This window comes from Chiloscyllium punctatum, chromosome 23 (genome assembly GCF_047496795.1).
Source record: "Chiloscyllium punctatum isolate Juve2018m chromosome 23, sChiPun1.3, whole genome shotgun sequence".
NCBI classification, from domain to species: domain Eukaryota; kingdom Metazoa; phylum Chordata; class Chondrichthyes; order Orectolobiformes; family Hemiscylliidae; genus Chiloscyllium; species Chiloscyllium punctatum.
The window spans coordinates 52,873,672-52,891,825 of record NC_092761.1 but is presented as its reverse complement, the minus strand read 5'-3'; the positions used below and the strand labels follow the sequence as shown (position 1 = coordinate 52,891,825).

General features: G+C 43.0%; 1 protein-coding gene across 4 annotated transcripts in view; it reads right to left on the bottom strand.

The window, feature by feature from the left end:
* Positions 1-18,154, bottom strand: part of arhgap32b (Rho GTPase activating protein 32b) — a 572,293-nt gene that overhangs the window by 537,134 nt on the left and 17,005 nt on the right. The gene's annotated exons all lie outside the window — the stretch shown is intronic.

The following is an 18,154-nucleotide window of genomic DNA, read 5'->3' as shown; positions in this document are numbered from 1 at the left end:
GTTATTGGCCAGGGAACACGGTGGTGTTTTGAAATAGCAGGCAACCAGAAGCTCAGGAGGTCTCGGAAAGATCCATTTACTTCCAGAACCAAGGATTCTCCATCATGACCCTCAGCCATGTCCAACCAATGTCTCACACTTTGGCCCTCACCTCCTTTCTTCCCTCCCACAACAGCAAAAGAGACCTCCCTGCCCTCATCCATCATCCCATCAGAACCGTATCCAAGGAAAATTAGCTGTCATGTCCAGACACATATTCCTACCTCGTCAGCCTTTAGCAGGGACTGTTCCCTCCAGGACACCTTGTTCCACTACTCCTTCACTTCAACATCATCCCAAACTGCCATGGGGCCTTCCCATGCAACTGCAGAAGGTGTAACACCTGTGCATTTACTTCCTCCCTCCTCAGTATTCAATGCCCAGACACATCTTCCACTTGAAGCAGCAATTTACCTGGCCTCATTGATCTAGTCTATTGTGTTCACTGCTCACAATATGGTCTCCTCTACATTGGCAACATTCTTTCCACAAAAATGACCCTCGGCTTCCAGTTGCCTGTCATTTCAACACACCATCTTGCTCCCTGATCAACAACTTTGACTTGGGCTTGCTACAGTGCTCCAGCGAAGTTCAGTGCAAACTAATACCTCATTTTCCACTTGGGTACCCTACAATCTTAGGGTCACAGAGATGCACAGCACAGAAACAGACCCTTTGGCACAACTCATCCATGCTGATCAGATATCCCAAATTAATCTAGTCCCATTTACCAGCATTTGGCTCCATATCGGAGTCCTTCCTATTCATAAATCCGTCCAGTTGTTTTTCAAATGCTGTGATTGTATCAGCCTCCACCACCACCACCTCTGGCAGTTCATTCCATACACATACCACCTGCTACGTGAAAAAAACTGCCTCTTAGGTCCCTTTTAAATCTTTTCCCCCTCACCTTAAACCTCTGCCTTCTAATTTTAGACTCCCCTACTCTAGGAAAATACTTGGACTATTCAGCCTATCCATGTCCTTCACAATTTTATAAACTTCAATAAGGAGTGCACCCAGCCTCCAACACTCCAGGGAAAATACCCTCAGCCTATTCAGCCTCTCTCTATACCTCAACCCTCCAACCCCAGTAATATCACTGTAAAGCTTTTCTGAATCCTTTTAAGTTTAATAACATTTTTTTCCAACAGCGGGGAGACCAGAATTGAACACCGCATTCCAAAAGTGGCCTAACAACGCCCTCTCTCTCGCCCCCAACACTGCCCCTCCCCTGCCCCCAACCACGTGCACCCCGCCCCCATCCCCATCCCCATCCCCATCCAACATCATCCCCAACCCAGTACACACACACACACACACACACACACACACACGTTTTTACTGCAACGTTTTGACAGGTTCCACCTTTGCCCTGTACAGAATAATGTTGCAGAGATAATGTTGTAGAGATTATGTGGGGAAGGAGGGGGTTTAGGGTACACCCCTGTGTAGAACTCCAGGGAAAGTGTGGAGCGAGAGAGAGGGCAGTCTGTCAGTCATTTAGAGACGGTGCCTGTTTAATCACTGTAAACAAAAGACATGATCACTGTTGGAAACACGCCTTTGAGATAATGTTTCTACCTGGACCTCAAGATCTCTTTCGGATAATTGGTATTCGGATGATCAAGGTTCCTCTACTGAATAATCAATTATCAGAATTGAAACAGTGCCTACCCATCCTGTTCGGATAATCGAGGTTCCTCTGTACACCAACCTTTTCCTAGCTACAAGGAGTTCTGAAGAAGGATCACTTGACCCAAAACAATAACTCTGCTTTCTGTCCATTGGTACTGCCAGACTTGCTGAGGTTTTCTAGCAATTTCTGATTTTGTTACCGAAATCAAACAGACTTGACGGAGTTTCTTTGAAATTTGTTTTTATTTCAGAATTACAGCACCTGCAGCATTTGTTAATATTGAAACAGTCTCCATTCTACTAAACACCCAAATTACTCCCTGACCTCCAATTCCACAGCTCCAACCAAAAACATTTCACTCTCTGAGGTCGACAGAATGCCTACAGTGTGGAAACAGGTCGTTCGGCCCAATAAGTGCATACCTACTTTCCAAACAGCAGCCTACCCATCCCCCACCCTAACCTTGTAATCCTGCATTTCCCAAGGCTAATCCCACCTAGCCTGCACATCCTTGACCATTACAGGCAATTTTTCATAGTCAATCCACCTAGCTTGCACATCTTTGGACTGTGGGAGGAAACCAGAGCACAGAGGAAACTGACGCAGACAAGGGGAGAATGTGCATACGCCACACAGACAAACACCCGAGATTGGAATTGAATTCAGGTCCCTGGCACTGAGAGGCAACAGTAATAATCATTGAGCCACTATGCTGCCTATATCCAGGATCTTTTTCCTGGCAAATCCAAATTTATTTTGTTCAACTCTCAATGAAAACTGTAATCCTTGACCTCAAATTTCAGAAATGAGTGAGTGAATCAGATTGAGGGCAGAGCAAAAGACAAATTGCTAATGGTGATAAAGGATGGACAGAAATATAACACGTGTAAAAGATAGGTGTGAAAGAAGGAAATGGGCCTATGCTGCACACCGAGAGCAAAACCAATACCACATAACCAAAATATAGCTGGGGGTGATCTAAAAGAAATCAAAGGTAGAGATCATACTCCAAATTTGTGGAATTCAATAGAGCTCTAGAGGATGTAAAGTATCTAAGTAAAAATTGATGTATTATTCCTCTAACTTTCATTGAGACAAAGGCAGACATTTTAGCATGGCAGCAAGGTGCTTTAGTGAAATGGTAAGTAACTGGAAGGTCAGGATCATTCTCATGGACAACAAGTTGTGGATCCAACAAGAGATCAGGCTATTTAGGATTTAGTGATGTGTAATGAGGCAGGCTTATTAAATGGTGTCAAAATAAAAGATCACTGAGGGAACAGTGGTCATAACATGATTAAATTAGCATTCGGTTTGAGAATGATAAACTTGGGTTGGAAACAACTGTGCTAAACTTAAATAAGTATAATTGCAAAGGAAGAAGAGCTGAGTTAGCTGAAGTGGATTTAGAAAAGAGTGCGGCTGCAAACGCAGTAGAGGAACAATGACATATTCAAAAATATAGTCCATGGCTCACAACAAAGTGACCCCATGAGAAAAGATTCTAGTTAGTGGATAAGCCAACAATAGTTAACTAGGGAAGTTAAAGATAATATCAAATTGAAAGAAACATACAATGTGACTAAGTAATGGCACGCCAGAGAATCTGGGAAGTTACAAAAAGAAATGGTGACCAAAAAACCAAGAGGTGAGAAGATAAACTTTGATAAACTTGCAATCAGTATTAAGATGGATAGAAAGAGCTTCCGTATATAAGAAGAGGCTCCTTAGAAGAGGGGTTGGGAAAATAATAATGGAGAACCAGGAAATAGCACAGGAATTGAATAAATACTTTGTATTAGTTTTCACAGAGGAACACACTCATATAAGCATTCCAAAAATACTAAAAAAATCCAGGGACAAAAGAAGGAAATGAAATAAATATAATAACTATCACTGAGAGAAAGTAGTACTACGGAAACTAAAGAGGCTAATGACTGATACATCTCGGGACCTGATAGGATGTATCCTAGGATATTAAAATAAGTAACTATGGAGATAGTGGATATATAGTACTGGTAGTAATTTTCCAAAAATCCTTAAATTTTGGAAAGTCCCAGGGGATTAGAAAACTGCCAATATAGCAACTTTATTTAGAAAGGGAAGGACACAAAGCACAGGTAACTGTAAGCCAGTTAGCTTAACATCTGCTTTGGGAAAATGTTAGAGTCTATTATAAAAGATGCAATAGCACAGAATTAGAAATGCATAATATGATCAAGCAGAATATGCAGGACTTAACAATTGGAATTGTTTGAGTAGGTAACAAGCAGGATAGGTAAAGTAGAAGCAATAGATGTAACATTTTTTCAGAAGGCATTTGATAAGATACCGTATACTTTGTTGCTTAATAAGAGTAAAATACAGTGTTGATTGATTAGTATATATAGACGGTTGGCTAACTAATTTAAAAAGAGATAAAGACAGGATAAGGTGAGTATTTTCATGATGTCAAACATGACTTGCCACAGAGTTCACACAATGTATATAAATGACTTGAATAACAGACATAAATGTACAATAGCCAGGTTTGGGGATATTACAAAAACAGGTGGGATACCAGTGCTGAAGATGACACAAACTGCAGAGGGATTTGGACAGGTTAAGCAAGAGGATAAATAAACTTGGCAGATGAATATAATCTGGGGAAAAAGCGAGGCTATGCATCGTGGCAGGAAAAATACAGGGGCCGAATATCATTTAAATTGGACAAAGACTGTAGAAAGCTAGAGAGAGATTTGGGAGTCCTTGCTAACAAATCACAGAAATCTAGAGTTCAAGTTCAGCAGGTAATAGGAAAGGCAAATGGGATACTAAACTTAATTTCAAAGGGAATGGAATATAAAAATAGAGAGGTCTTGCTCAAACTATATAAAGCATTATTCAGAGTACACCTGGAATACATTGCATAGTTCTGGCACCCATATCCAAGGAAACATACAGTGACACTGGACACAGTTCAGACAAGGTTCATTGGCTGATCCCAGATAAGGTGAGTGTGTCTTTTAGGTCAAGTAGGTTAAACCTATATCCTTTGGAATGTAGAAGAATGAGAGGTGGTGTTATAGAAACATATAAGGTTCTTAGGGCTTTGACAGGTGTGGAAAGTTTTATTCCCCTACTTAGAGTCTAGGACCAGAGGACATTATTTTGAAATAAGGGGTCGTGCATTTAAGATAGAGGTGAGGAGAAATTTCTTCTTTGCGGTACTGAATCAGTGGAATTTCTTATGACACAAAGTTGTAAAGGCTGGGTAATCACCTTGAATTATATTCAAGGTTGAGATAGATTGATTTCTAATCAGTAAGCAAAAAGGCAGTAAAATGCAATGGGCTGAATGTCCTAATTCTGCCCCATGTCTTATGATAATAGTGAGCACTTTATTGTCCGTCCACTCTCACAGGAAAGTGCAAATGAAGGGGTTCATTCGTCAGTGCCTACAGCTGAGTACGTTTTGGTTTTGGGTGGGGTAAGTGTTAGGAGTAAGCTCAGCAGGCTAATTGATCAAGGGAGAATGTTTTACTGAGTACATTCAATGAAAATGTAAATAGCGTTTTTGGATGAAAATATAGATGGCCTGATTAAGTTCACTGATGAGACAAAAATTGGTGGACTTATGGATAGTGGGAAAGCTTATCAAAGGATATAGCAGGATGTAGATCAGTTGGAAAGTTGGGCGGTGATATGACAGATGGACTTTAATCAAGACAAGTGTGAGGTGATACATTTCAGGAGGTTAATGCAAGAGAAAGATATACAAAAAATGATAGGCCCCTCAGGAGCATTAATATACAGAGGGATCTTGGAGTCCAAGTCTAAAGCTCTCTGAAATTGGCAACACAAGTGGATAACATAGTAAAGAGGGCATACAGCACTCTTGCCTTCATCATAGAGCCATACAGCATGGAATCACATCATTCGGTCCAAGCCATCCATGCCGACCAGATATCAGCAGTGCTGCAAAGGGATATGGGGGGGGGGGGGGGGGGGGGGGGGGGGGGAGGCAGGGGACGATGTTGGACAATTGGGGAGCCGTGTTGGACGGTTGGGGGCGGGCTGATGTTGGACGGTTAGGGGGCGGTGTTGGATGGGTTGGGGAGCAGGGGGGCCGTGTTGGATGGGGTTCAGGGGCAGGGAGCTGTATTGGACGGGGCTGGCGGTGTTGGACGGGATTGGGGGCAATGTTGGGGGGGCGGCGGACGATGTTGGATGGGGATCGGGGGGATAGCAGGGTCTCACACGCTTTGTGCTGGGGCGGGAGGGTGAGGTGTTGGACGGGGCTCGGGGTGGGGGGGGGGGATGTTAGATGGGGTTGGGGGTGTGGTGTTGGACAGGGTTGGTGGGGAAGGTGGGGGCTCACGCGCAGTGTGCTGCTGCAGTCTCCTGAACGGGGAGCAGACCTTTAAGACTCCAAGCCCTAGAGGAAAGGCATTTAATCGATCAACCAAATAATCAATTCTCCGAACGAAATACTGCCCGCCCTTCTCATTCGGATAGTTGAGGTTCCCCTGTATAAGGTCACCCCTCAGCCTCCGACGCTCCAGGGAAAACAGCCTCTCCCTATAGCTCAAATCCTCCAACCTGGCAACATCCTTATAAATCTTTTCTGAACCCTTTCAAGTTTCACAACATCCTTCCAGTAGGAGGGAGACCAGAACTGAACACAATATTCCAATAGTGGCCTAACCAATGTCATTTCCTGCCATAAGATGAACTCCCAACTCCTTTACTTTTGTTTTACGTTTTTACTAGGTCATTCTTTAATGTTTAAAAATGAAATATGTATTGGTGGAAAGCAAAACAAGGAATGTGAGACTGCCATGGTCTGTGCCAACATGGCTGGCACTGGCAAGTTGTCAGTGCTCATGATGGATAAGTCCAAGAAGCCACATTGTTTTGCAATGTCAAGACACTGTGTCTACGGTATAGTAAAACTGTTGGGATGATCTCTAACATTTATGATGTATGGATCGGGAAATTGGACAAAATGTCTGAATGGAGGAAAAGGAAAATTATCATTGCAACACACAATAGCACTGATCACCTTGACATTGCTAGCCTTATGAATTGCAACCTGATTTCCGGGACTCCCAACAAGCTTGAGACAATGAGTCAGGGGGTGATTGGAGGCCAAAAAACTAACTACTGATGGCAGCTGACCTCTCAGGTTATGAGAGAATCAATGAATAGCAGGACGCAATGCAATCACTTAGTTTGGGCACTGAATATAAATGTTGACAAGTCATGCTGTAGCTGTATAAAACATTTGGAGCATTGTATACAGGTCTGGATACCACATTATAGGAAAGTTATGGAGGGTTTGGAGAGGGTGCAAAAGAGGCTCACCAGGATGTTGTCTGCATGGGAGTGTATTAACTATAAGGAGAGGTTGGACAAACTTGAATTGTTTTCAAGAGAGTTTAGAAGGCTGAAGTACATAAAATTATGAAGGGCATGGATTGGGGCCTAGGTTTAAGATGGGAGGGAGAAACTTAAAAGGGATGCGCGAGACAAGTTTTCTTTAAACACAGGGTGATAGACTCTTGGAACGCACTGCCAAAGGAGCTGGTAGAGGCAGACATGAAGGCAATGTTTTAACAGTCATTTGGATAGACATGGACATGGGAATAAAGGGATATGAACCACATGGTACAGTATTTGTCAAGAATGGCACTGTGGTCAGCACTGACATGATGGGCCGAAAGGTCTGTTCCTGTGCTATGTTATCCCATATTCTATACTGTTATAGATTAAAAATTTTAAAAACTAGAAGCTAATTGTGCACACTTCCTGAGTCTTGTGATTTCAGTGGTTGCAATTCAAATGAAGTATCTCACATTAAACATGGATTCTAACTTTATCCAATCATCTGAAGTACTAAACTGGAGTGCCTGATTGTTCGGCTGTTTGACTGTGCTAAAAAGAGGTTACCCCACATTTGAACTTAATATAAACAATTGACTCCATTAGTACTGTAATATGGGAGAAGTATGTGCAAACTTAGAAGATAAAATTAACTAAAAGACTGCAACCAAAAATCAAAGAAACAAGATTGCTGCTATAATAAAACAGAGACTGACAGACCTGCATTTATCAACATATCTGCCCAGGCCACAATTTGCTGAGACTGAAATTTCAACAAACAACTCAAATATTTATCCAAATATTGGATTTCCTCTGCTACCCTCAAACTAAGCAGCAAGTGAACCACAGGCACAAACTGGACAACAGCCGTAACAGGATAGTTCAAAAACCACAGAAAAATGCAGCCACTGACCAGCTCTTATGCTCAAGTTGTTTCAAAATCATTCAAATATTGATTTTTTTTAGAACCGCGCAACTTAATCAGATAAATGGTAAACTCGCTTGCATTTCAAACGGTTCGTAGGAAAAAGCCCAATCAATGTTTGTGTGGGATTTAAGTCTCTAAACTAAGCCTCACTATGAGTCACACTACACCTACTCCAAGCTATCAGCTTCTTTCCTCCCCATGTCATTTTCCATGAATATTTGAACAGCCTGAGTAAAATTCAATGCTTTTTAATTTTTATTTAATGGATGTGGATTTTGCTGACTATATCAGCATTTATTGCTTTTCTGAGAAGGTGGTGAGCCACCTACAAGAATTGTTGTGCTCCATGTATTGCACGGACATCCATAACACTGTTAAGGCTTTTTTGCAGGATTTTCACCTGGTGATGAAAGGACAAAGAGATATTTCCTAGTCAAAACGTGAGACCCCTCTCGAGGGGAACTCGAGGTTGTGATGTTGCCGTTTGCCCATTGCTTTTTTCATCTAGGTGAGAGATCATAGATTTCAGACATGCTGTCAAATGGCAAAGCAGTTTTCACAGTAATTTTAACAAAGCTACCTGCTGATCACAGCTGAGTATCTCTTGCTGGAAAAAGGTCCATGAGCAAACACTAGGTAAAAGTAAGTTGAGGCTACTCCTCAACAACCTAACTTATGCCTTATAACTAGGACAGAAATAGTCAGGAAGCAAGGTACTTGCTACAGGGTTCCTAGGCTTTGAAATGTTCTCATAGCCACATTATTTACATGACTACTACAGTTCAGTTTCTGGTCAAAGAAATTCTGGTCAGTAATTGTAAGGCCATTGAATGTCAAGGCTAGAAACTCATTTGGGAGACAGCCATTGCTTGACACTGTTGATAACACCTCCTGCACTTTGATAATTGAGTAGACTGAATAGTAATTGGCCAAATTGGATTTGTCCTGCTTTTGGCTTACAGGACACGCTTGGGCAATTTTTGACATTGCTGGAAAGATGGAAATATTGTGGATGCCCCTAAAAAGCACTGGAGTAGCTTTTTAGGAGCATGATAAGTTCTACAGCAAATTCTGTATTACCGGCATGTTGTCAGGTTTGCCAAATCCAGTGCTTCCAGCCATTTATTGATATAACGTGGAGTGATTTGTTCACCATTCACAATTGGATGGGGTAAAAGTTTAGATCAAAACTGCTGTATGTGGGATGGCTCAATTTGTTTTAGATTAGATTAGATTACTTACAGTGTGGAAACAGGCCCTTCGGCCCAACAAGTCCACACCGCCCCGCCGAAGCGCAACCCACCCATACCCCTAACCTAACACTACGGGCAATTTAGAATGGCCAATTCACCTGACCAGCACATCTTTGGACTGTGGGAGGAAACCAGAACACCCAGAGGAAACCCACGCAGACACAGGGAGAACGTGCAAACTCCACACAGTCAGTCGCCTGAGGTGGGAATTGAACCCAGGTCTCTGGCACTGTGAGGCAGCAGTGCTAGCCACTGTGCCACCGTGTCTTATCATTGTCAACTCTGAAGGGTCACTGGACCCAAAACATTAACTCCGATTCCTCTCCATAGATCCTGCTAGACCTGCTGAGATTTTCTTGCAATTCCTGTTTTTATTTCAGATTTCCAGCATTCGCTGTTCTGTTGTTTTTTTTAAAGTCACTTGCTGTTTATGCTGTCTAGTATGCAAGTAATTCTGTTTTGTAGTACCACCAGGGTGACACTCCATTTTTAGGTTTTTCAAATGCTGTCCTGTAATCTTCAATTAACAAAAATTGATCCCCTGGCTTCATTGTCATGGCAGAGGCCAGGCTGCAAAGTTGCAGACTGCTAGAGTACAATTCTGCTAACAATAGCACCAACACCTCTTGATTTCCCAATCTTGAGTTGCTAGATCTGTTCATATCTCTATGACCTGACTAAATAACACAGTTATGATGCTAATGCTTTACTGTTAGAGTATGCTGAATGGGAAGTCGGGACCTTTTCTCCACAAGGACTGCTGGATGGTCACTCTTAGCTATTCGGTGATGGGTAGATGCATCTGTGGTAGACAGATTTGATAAGGATGAGGTTAAGTGTGTTTTTCTGTTTTGCAGATTCCCTCACCATCTGTCACAGAACCAGTTCAGCAAGGTAAGTAGTGGTGCTGCCAACCTGCTTTGGTAGTGGACATTGAAGGCCCCCCACTCAGAATACAATCTTCATGTCTCCTCCAGGTGGTGTTCATCATGAGGAGAACTTACCATCAGCAGATTGGGGGGAGGTGATTTTCTTGATGGTTATTTCACAGTTCATGACACCAGACTCTGTTACAGACATATAAATCACTTCCCACTATTCATGAATCACCATTCTTTATTATTTTATAGAATGAGTGTATCTCTGATAGATTCAGCACTGGTTGCCTATCCCTCATTGTCCTTCAATTGAATAACTCAGCCATTTCAGAGGGCAGATAAGGGTCCAAGTCATTTGTAGACTGGACCAACATAAGAACAGTAAATTCCCTTCCCTAAAAGACAGGTGTAAACCAAATGAGTTTATACAACATCCAATGAAAGTGACAGTGGCCATGAAACCAAGACAAGTTCTCAATTCTAGATATATTGATTGAAGTCATATCTCGAGAGCATACCCTGGGCCTCTGAATCACTAATCCATTATCAAGACTATGCTCCTTCTTTAAGTATTTAGATCGACAGACCTGCATTTATGTCATGCTTTTCACAATAATCAACTGTCTTGAAGAACTTCCCAGCCAATGCATTACATTTGAAGTGTAGTCACTGCAATACACAATGGCACGTAAAATACTCTCAGCAAACTCCCACAAACAGCAATTTGAACATGACCATATAAATCTGTCTTTATAGAGCTGATTGAGGGCTTAAGTGTACACTGGGGAATCCCTGCTTTTCTACAAAATAATACAATATTTTTGATATCCACCCTAAGAAGCTGACGGGGACTCCAAACGTCAGCCTCCTCCAATAGTGTAACCCTCCCTCAGTAATGCTAATATACTGGAGTAGTAGCCTCAATTTTTGTGCTTAGACGCCGAGAGTAGAATTTTAATTCAGAATCTCGAATTCAGATGCAAAATACCTACAGACTGAACAGCCTGGACAGAAAGAGTAATGCAATAAAAACTCATGTAACACACCTACAAATGCCCAACTTGCTGCTCAAGAGCTCATGTCCATGTCAGTCTGTTTTAAATCCTGCTCTTAAATCTACAAGAATTCCAATTTCTTATTAAATAGCCAGTTTGACTTGTCAAACACCAGGTTTAACAGTACAGCTCCAAATTTACTGCATCTGTTCAGGCAAATTTAAAACAGACCTCACACATTCCTTACTTTATACCAAAATGACCTTTGAAATTCCAGAAACAGATTTCAATGTCTGGGGAGGCAATGGCCTAATGGTATTATCACTAGACTATTCATCTAGAAACTCAGCTAACAATCTGGGGACCCAAGTTAGAATCTTTCTATGGCAGAAGGTGGAATTTTAATGTAATATATTTTTTAAAATCCTGAATTAAGAATCTATTGACAACCAACCATGAAAGCACCATCGATTGTTAGAAAACCCATCTGGCTCACTAATGTCCTTCAGGGAAGTCTAAGAGGATTGTTATTTTTTATTTAATCATTTGTGGGTATATGAACATCGCTGGCTGGCCAGCATTTATTGCCCATCCCTAGTTGTCCTTGAGAAGGTGGTGGTGAGCTGCCGCCTTTAATCACAGCAGTCCACCTGCTGCAAGTTCACCCTAAAAGGCCTTGGGGAGGATATTCAAGGATTCTGACCAGCAAGAGTGAGGGACAGGCAATAAATTTCCAAGTCAGGATAGTGACCTGCTGCCCTTGCCCTTCTAGATGGAAGTGGTCGTGGGTTTGGAAGGTGCTGTCTGAGGATCTTTGGTAAATTTCTGCAGTGTATTTTATAGATAGTACTCAATATTGCTACTGAGCACCAGTGATGGAGGAAGTGGATGTTTGCGGATGTAGTGCCAATCCGGGATGGTGCTTTGTCCGGGATGGTGTCAAACTTCCTGAGTGTTGTTTAAGCAGCACACACCCAGGTAAGTGTGAAGTATTTCTTCACACTCCTGACTAGTGCCTTCTTTTGTGGATGCTGTACGGCATTTGGGGAGTCAGGTGATGAATTACTCACCTCAGTATTCCTATAGGTAAGCCTATAGCACGTGGACTGTACCTATTCAAGAAAACAACTCACTACCACTTTCTCAAGGTCAATTAGGGACAGACAATAAAAGCTAGCTAGCCAGCCAGCAACGATTATGTCCCACAACTGAATTTAAAAAACACATTAGCCTCATACGTGTTAGTTTACAAATAAATTCATCAAACTTCAAAAGCACAAGATAAATGGTCAGCAGGTTATTTAAAAAACAAAATACCCATTTGGGAAAACTGGTATTAATTCAGCCTACATTTCAATTTTAATTGTCACTTTCTCTCCTCCTCTCCTGAAGGTACTAGTTCCCTGGAAGCCAACAGTACTTGGCCATTCTTCCAACATAAACCTAGACAATGAGCGCTGGTTGGCTAATGTAACAGTGAGGGTACTGCAGCTGAACCCATTCCAACTTATCAACCAATTCTCACACAAATGATTTACCCAGCTGGAAACCTGGTGGGTGGTCAATCCTAGCTAAGATCAGTAAAGTGCATAAACCAGGACTTACAATTTCATCTTTTTTATTATTGAACCTATTTTGCAAATCAACCCATTAAGAGATGTTATTATACATCTCAGCAGTAGATCGGACTTGAACCCGGGCTTCCTAGTCCAGGGATAGGGAGACTGCCACTGCGTCACAAGATTTATAATTTCTAAGCCATGTAGCTTTGTGCAGCAAGGTAACTTTGTGAAAGATGTTTATCTGACAAGGATGTGAAGGGTTATAAAATTAAGTTAGCTAAATGGAGTTAAGTGAAGTGGTTAGCACTGCTGCCTCACAGCGCCAAGGTTTGATTCCTGCCTCAAGCAACTGTGTGGAGTTTGCACATTCTCCCCATGTCAGAGTGTCCTTCCTCCAGGTGCTCCAGCTCCTCCCACATTCCAAAGATGTGCAAGTTAGGTAAATTGGTCATGTGAAATTGCCCATAGTGTTCAGGAATGTGTAGGTTAAATGCATTAGTCAGGGGTAACTGTAGGATAATAGGGTAGGGGAATGGGTCTGGGCAGGTTACTCTTCAGAGAATCAGTGTAGACATCTTCGCCCGAAGGGCCGGTTTCCACATTGTAGGGATTATATGGAAAATCGTGAACAGTCAATGGAGCAATAAGCTCTCAGTTTCAGTAATACTGTTGCAGAACATAACTCAATAGAAGCAACCCCCCAGACCTTCTTTACGGAATATTCCAGTATTGATGATCCTCTTGCAACATGTTGCAAGACCTGCTGAGCTTTTCCAACACTTCGTTTTCATTCCAGCATCATATGATAAAGGAGCAGAATTAAGCCATCACTGCGATCAGGTCTGCTCATCCATTCAATCATGGCTGACGTGTTTCTGAGCCCCACTCTCTGACCTTCTCGCTTTAAGCCTTGAGCTCCTTGGTGATTCGTATCTTTCACATTCTAAAATATACTCCATAACATGGCATCTACAGCCTTCTGCAGCAAATGGTTACTACCCTCTGGTTAAAGAAATTCCTCATCTTGGTTCTAAAGGTTTGTCACTTTACCCTGATGCTGTGCCCCAGGTCTGAGCCACTCCTACTGGTGGAAACATCTTCTCCACATCCACTCTAACCAGACCTCTCAGTAACCTGTAAGCTTCAGTCAGATGGCCCCTCATCCTTCTAAATTCCATTGAATACAGGCCCAGAGTCCTCAAACCTTCCTCATATGACAAGCCCTTAATACATAGAACATTAAAGCGCAGTAGAAGCCATTTGGCCCTAAGTGTTGAGCTGACCTGTGGAACGAACCTAAAGCCCATTTAACCTACACAATTCCATTTTCATCCAGATGTTTATCCAATGACCATTTAAATGCACTTAAAGTTGGTGAGTCTACTACAGTGGCAGGCAGTGCCTTCCACGTCCCTACTACTCTGAGTAAAGAAACTACCTCTGATATCTGTCCTATATCTATCACCCCTCAATTTAAAGCTATGTCCCCTCGAGGTGGCCATCACCATCTGAGGAAAAAGGCTTTCACTGTCCACCCTATATAACCCTCTGATTTTCTGATGTGTCTCATTTAAGTCACCTCTCAACCTCCTCCTCTCTAACAAAAACAGCCTCAAGTCCCGCAGCCGTTCCTTATAAGACCTTCCCTCCATACCAGGCAACATTCTAGTAAGTCACCGCTGAACCCTTTCGAAAACTTCCACATCCTTCCTATCGTGCGGTGACCAGAACTGTACACAATACTCCAAGTGTGGCCACACCAGAGTTTTGTAAAACTGCACCATGACCTCGTGGCTCCGAAACTCAAACCATCTACCAACAAAAGATAACACACCGTACACCCAACATCCTTCTGCACTGTCTACAACTCCACCGACCTGAGTGTCATCCACAAATTTACTAACCCATCTTTCTACGCTCTCATCCAGATCACTTATGGTGGCCCCAAAAAGATCCTTGCAGTACCCCAGGATGAACATTTCCCATCAACCACCACCCTCTGCCTTCTTTCAGCAAGCCAATTTCTGATCCAAACAGCTAAATCACCCTCAATTCCATACCTCCATATTTTGTGCGATAGCCTACCATGGAGAACCTGATCGAACGCCTTACTGAAATCCATATACACCACAGCAACCACTTTACCCTCATCCACCTGTTTGGCCACCTCCTCAAAGAACTCAATAAGATTTCTGAGGCACGACCTACCCTTCACAAAACCACGTTGACTATCCCTATTGAAATGATTATAAATCCTATTACTGATAGCCTTTTCCAACACTCTACCCGCAACCGAAGTAAGGCGCACTGATCTATAATTACCATGGTTGTCTCTACTCCCCTGCTCTAACAAGGGGACAACATTTGCTTTCCTCCAATCTTCTGGCATTATTCCTGTAGACAATGATGACATAAAGATCAAGGCCAAAGGCTCTGCAATTTCCTCCCTGGAATCCTAGGATAAATCCCATCCAACCCAGGGGTCCTGTCTATTTTCACACTTTCCAGAATTGTTAACACCTCCTCCTTGTCAACCTCAATCCCATCTAGTCTAGTGGCCTGTATCTCAGTATTCTCCTCGACAACATTGTCTTTTTCCAGTGTGAATACGGACAAAAAAATATTCATTTAGTACTTCCCCAATCTCCTCAGGCTCCATGCACAACTTCCCACTACTATCCCTGATTGGCCATAATCTTACTCTGTCATTCTTTTATTCCTGATATGCCTACAGAAAGCTTTAGAGTTTTCCTTGATTCTACCTGCCAATGACTCCTCATGCCCCCTCCTGGCTCCTCTTAGTTCTCTCTTTAGGTCTTTCCTGGCTAATTTGTAATACTCAAACGCCCTAACTGAGCCTTCACGTCTCATCCTAACATAAGCCTTCTTCTTCCTCTGGACAAGAGATTCAACTTCTTTAGTAAACCACGGCTTCCTCGCTCGACCACTTCCGCCCTGCTTGGCAGATACGTACTTATCAAGGACATGCAGTAGCTGTTAAGCTCCACATTTCAGATGCTCTCATGCAGTACCCTTCCCCACCCTCTTGCCTAATCGCATCATAATTGCTTTTCCCCAGTTATAATTCTTGCCCTACGATATATACCTACCCCTTTCCATCGCTCAAGCAAACATAAGAGTGTGTATAGGGTATAAGCAGGCAGAGAAGGAGTTAAGTTCTGAGTTTTGTGAAACAAGAGGTTCAGCTGAGCATGACTCAGATCAGATAAGAACTTACAGTTAACAATGGAGTGCTGGAGGCAAGGGTAATGGGTTAACAAGATGGAAAAGCAGTTATTATGTAGAGCCATTTAACAATATTGGAAGCATTCTGTATATGAGGTCAGTTTAACAAGGAGAAAAGTATTCATTATGTGAAGCTAGTTATTCATTGAGTAATAACTTGGAACTTACCCTGTCTGCTTATACCATTTAGGAAATTAACACCCCCCCTCCCCCCCCCCCTCGGATACTGGTACCATCCTATTCTCAGAAGTCCAACCCATCCCAGAATGAGCCACAATTATCCAGATATCCAAGAGCCAACCTCCTGCACCATCCAGGTAGCCACGTGTTCAATTCCTCTCTCTCCTTATTCCTTACCTCCCTCACCCCCCCCTCCCCCGCAAGAATCCCAAAAAGACTATGCAAAACATAACGAACCCTGACACCTGGGAGACAACACACCAACCATGAGTCCATCTCATTCCCACGGAACCTCCCATCTATCCCCCTAACTATGGAGTCCCCAGTAACTAATGCTCTACTCCTCTCTCCACTTCCCTTCTGAGAAACAGGGACAAACTCTGTGCAGAGACCTGTACCCCATGGCTTACCCCTGGTATGTCATTTCCCCCCCCCCCCCCCCCCAACAGTATACAAAACGGTATACTTGTTATTGAGGGGAATGGCTATAGGGGATCCCGGCACTGTCTGCAGTTCCCTTTCCATCCCCTGACTGTAATCCATCTGCCTTTTTCTTGTACCTGAGATGTGACTACCTCCCTGTAATTCCTCTCAATAACCCTCTCCATCTTTTGAATGATCCTAAGTTCACCCAGCTCCCGAATGCCGTTTGAGGAGATAGAGTTGGATGCACTTCCCACAGATGAAGTCAGCAGGGACACTACTGGTGACTCTTACCTCCCACATTCTGAAGGAACATTCAATTCCTTCATCCATTGAATCATTCTTGCAAACATCCTCTGGACACCTCCTATGCAAGTACATCTTTCATTAGATACAGGGTCCAAAACCACTCACAATATTGCAAACCTAGCTTGAGGAGATCACTGCATAAGCTCCTCAGCATTGTGTCCTAAGCCCAACAATCTTCAGCAGCTTCAACAATGATCTATTCCCCCATCGTAAGGTCAGAAGTGGGGATATTCACTGATGATTCCACAATGTTCAGCACCATTCATGACTCCTCAGATAATGAAGCAGTCCATGTTCAAATTCAACAAGATCTGGACAATATCAAGGTTTTGGTTGACAAGTGGCAAGAAGCATTCATAGAATTAAAGAATCCTTATAGTATGGCAGGCCCATAGAGTCCACACCATGCCCTCAAAGAGCATCCACCTTCCTACCCTATCTCTGTAACTCTGCATTTCCCATGGCTAATACACTTAGCCTGCACATCCCGGGACACTATGGGTGATTTATCATGGCCAAAGCACCTAACCTGCACATCTTTGGACTGTGGGTGGAAACCCACACAGTCACAGGGAGAATGTGTCTGCGTGGAGTTTGCACAATCACCCAAGAGTGAATCAAAGCAGGATCCATAGCACTGTGAGGCAGTAGTGCTAACCACTGTGCCACCCCATTCACGCCACAGAAATGCCATACTATGACTATCAGTAATAGATAATCTTACCACTACCTCTTGACATTTGTGTTACAATCACTGAATCCCCCACTAACCGCATCCTGGTGGTCACCATTGACCAGAAACTCAACTGGACTAGCCATGTTTTTTTATTCTAGGTGGCACGGTGGCTCAGTGGTTAGCACTGCTGACTCAAAGCACCAGGGTCCCAGGTTCAATTTCAGTCTTGGATAACTGTCTGTATGGAGTTTGCACATTCTCCTTGTGTCTGCGTGGGTTTCCTCTGGGTACTCCAGTTTCCTCCCACAGTCCAAAGGTGTGCAGCTCAGGTGAATTGGCCATGCTCAATTGTCCATAGTTGCTAGGTGCATTAGTCGGGGTGGGTTACTCTACGGAGGGTCGGTGTGGACATATTGGGCCGAAGGGCCTGTTTCCACACTGTAGGGAACCTAATCATGTAAGTACAGTAGCCACAACAGCAGATCAGATGCTAAGAATACTGCAACAAGTAACTCACCTCTTGACTTGTCCACAAAAGCCTGTCCACCATTTACAAGACACAAGTCAGGAGTATGGTGAAATACTCCCCACTTGACCGAATGGGTGCAGCTCCAAAAACAAAGACTTGTCACCATCCAGGACAAAGCAGTTCACTTGACTGG